This window comes from Galeopterus variegatus, unplaced genomic scaffold, assembly GCF_000696425.1.
Source record: "Galeopterus variegatus unplaced genomic scaffold, G_variegatus-3.0.2 Scaffold1367, whole genome shotgun sequence".
In the NCBI taxonomy this organism is placed as follows: Eukaryota; Metazoa; Chordata; class Mammalia; order Dermoptera; family Cynocephalidae; genus Galeopterus; species Galeopterus variegatus.
The window spans coordinates 308,613-311,377 of record NW_007727478.1 but is presented as its reverse complement, the minus strand read 5'-3'; positions in this window follow the sequence as shown (position 1 = coordinate 311,377).

Here is a 2,765-nt window from a genome sequence, read left to right as displayed (position 1 = left end):
ACATGTTGAAATGACCATCTTGGATAGATTAGGTTAAATCAGGGGTTCACAAACATTCTGTGTGACAGACTAGATAGTAAATATGTTCAGCTTTGTAGGCCATCCAATCTCAACCATGCAACTACTCAACTCTGTCCTTGTGGTGCAAAAGCAGCCACGGAGAATAGAAAAACAAACAGACATGGCTGTATTCCAATAAAACTTTATTAAAAAAAGATGGTGGGCCAGATTTGACCCATTGGCTGTATTGTGCTGATCCCTGGGTTAAAGAAAATATATTAAAATTAATTTCACTTTTTTCTTTTTAATTTTTAAAATATGGCTACTAGGTAATTTCAAATTATGTCTTGGCTCAAACTGTGTTCCTGTTGGACGGGGTTGATCTAAGCCCTTTACAAATATTATCTCTGGGGAATGACTCTATTACTTTGGGACAGGGGTATTTGTGTGAGAGTGTGTGTGTGTGTGTGTGAGTGTGTGTGTGTGTGTGAGGGATGGGTGTGTGTGTGTGTGTGTGTGTGTGTGTGTGTGTCTGTATGAAGGGTGGGCTGTATGTATTCCTAGAGAGGGTGTGGCATTGGCTCCTTGGCCCAGTTCCCCCACTGCTGAGAGTGTGAAGCCCAGGTGCAGGAAGGCTTGTGACTGGCTTGTGGCCCCTTCCTGGGGCCTCCAGCCCTGTGCCCTTACTCTCTCCACGCTCACCTTTTGACTAAAGGGAAGTTCCCTGAAGGCCCTTTCTCTATTAGGTTCGCCTTTTGACTAAAGAGAAGTTCCCTGAACGGCCACCAGGTGGAGCAGTGAGACTGCATGGTGTCAGGGTTGGCCCACTGGAAACCTGCATTCTCCACCTCGCTCTGCTACACATTTTTGTATGGGATTGGACCCCACTTTCTTCACCTGTAACGTGGGGTTAGACTGAACTAGCCAGAACGTGAGATTTGGGTTTGAATTCTGGCTCCACCAGGACCCCATAATGACTTTCATGGGCCCTAGGCACTTTTCCCCTCTGAGTTCATTCTTCCATATTAAATTTTAAAAATTACATTTTTTTTTTTGGTCTTTTTTTCGTGTCCGGCAACGGATCGCAACCCTCGGTGTTGCTCCCGCACCTCGCTCAGCCAGTGAGTGGGAACCGGTCTATATGTGGGATCCGAACCCTCGGCGGGAGCACTGCCGCGCTTCCCAAGCAGCGCCACCGGGCCGGACCTAAAAATTACATTTTATAACTATGTTGGTGTAAAAACAAACATATGAATATTATATATTTATAATTTTCCTCAACCTAAAAGTCCACTGTTTTCCTTGTGATTCTGAAAGAAATTAACACATTTCTGAGGCCGAGGCACTGTATAAAAGTATTGGGGACCCTGGGCCCTGGGCTCACTGCTCCCCAGCTGTGTGACCTTGGGCAAGCTGCTTAGCTTGTCTGGGCCTCAGTTTCCTCATCTACAGAGTGGAGATGGCATCAGACTCCCCTCTTAGTGCTGTGTGGAAATTCAGTGGGATAGTGCTGCCATGCCTTCTGAGAACACACCTGGCACGCAGCTGGCCTTAGCAGTGGCAGCGATTATTTGTTATTATCCTTTAGAGTATTTTCAGCTCTAACCTCCATGAAACTATGAAAAGGTCTCAGAACAAAATGGCATCTCAAAGCAATAATTCAGAGAAAGATAACGAGGCTCTCAGGGTATTCGGTGCGGGTGTAAAGAGTTTCCACAGAATAGAGGGCAGCAGAAGGAGCTTGTGGGAATGACCAACACGCCCTCCCTCCTGCCATCGGAGAGCTCAGGTGGGGCAGGAACGTGGGCTTGTCCCACCCAACTGGATGCTGAGCCGCTGAGGAACATGTGACAGGCAGGGGGACCCTGGGGAAGGGGGTTCGTGTGTGTGCACGTGCATGCATGTGCGTGCGTGTACTATGTGTGCGTGTGCACGTGCGTGTGCACATGTTTACATGCATATATCATTGATTCTTAAATTCTCTTAGTTTGACTTNCAGTGGCAGCGATTATTTGTTATTATCCTTTAGAGTATTTTCAGCTCTAACCTCCATGAAATGGTTGAAAAGGTCTCAGAACAAAATGGCATCTCAAAGCAATAATTCAGAGAAAGATAACGAGGCTCTCAGGGTATTCGGTGAGGGTGTAAAGAGTTTCCACAGAATAGAGGGCAGCAGAAGGAGCTTGTGGGAATGACCAACACGCCCTCCCTCCTGCCATCAGAGAGCTCAGGTGGGGCAGGAACGTGGGCTTGTCCCACCCAACTGGATGCTGAGCCGCTGAGGAACATGTGACAGGCAGGGGGACCCTGGGGAAGGGGGCACGTGTGTGTGCACGTGCATGCATGTGCGTGCGTGTACTATGTGTGCGTGTGCATGTGCGTGTGCACATGTTTACATGCATATATCATTGATTCTTAAATTCTCTTAGTTTGACTTAATTTCGGTAGCTTCCCTGAATCCTAAAGTATGAAGCCACATGGTAGGTTCTTGTGGACGGTGGCAGCCCATTCCTCCTTCAAAATGTGACCTGTGGGTAAGTGACTTGGGGTCACTGGCTCCTTTGGGATCATTCAGGCAGGATCCCTGGTCAAGAGACTTGGCAGCTGATACAGGTGGGACCCTCTCTCAGCAGTTCTGCTTTCCATCCACACACCCTCCTGGACCAGGTGCTTTTTTTCCTTCCAGGAAGGACAAGGGATGTGGCCTCCAGTTTGTCGCCCTTTCCTGGTTTGCCATCTGCATTTATATTCGTTTTCTCCAACCC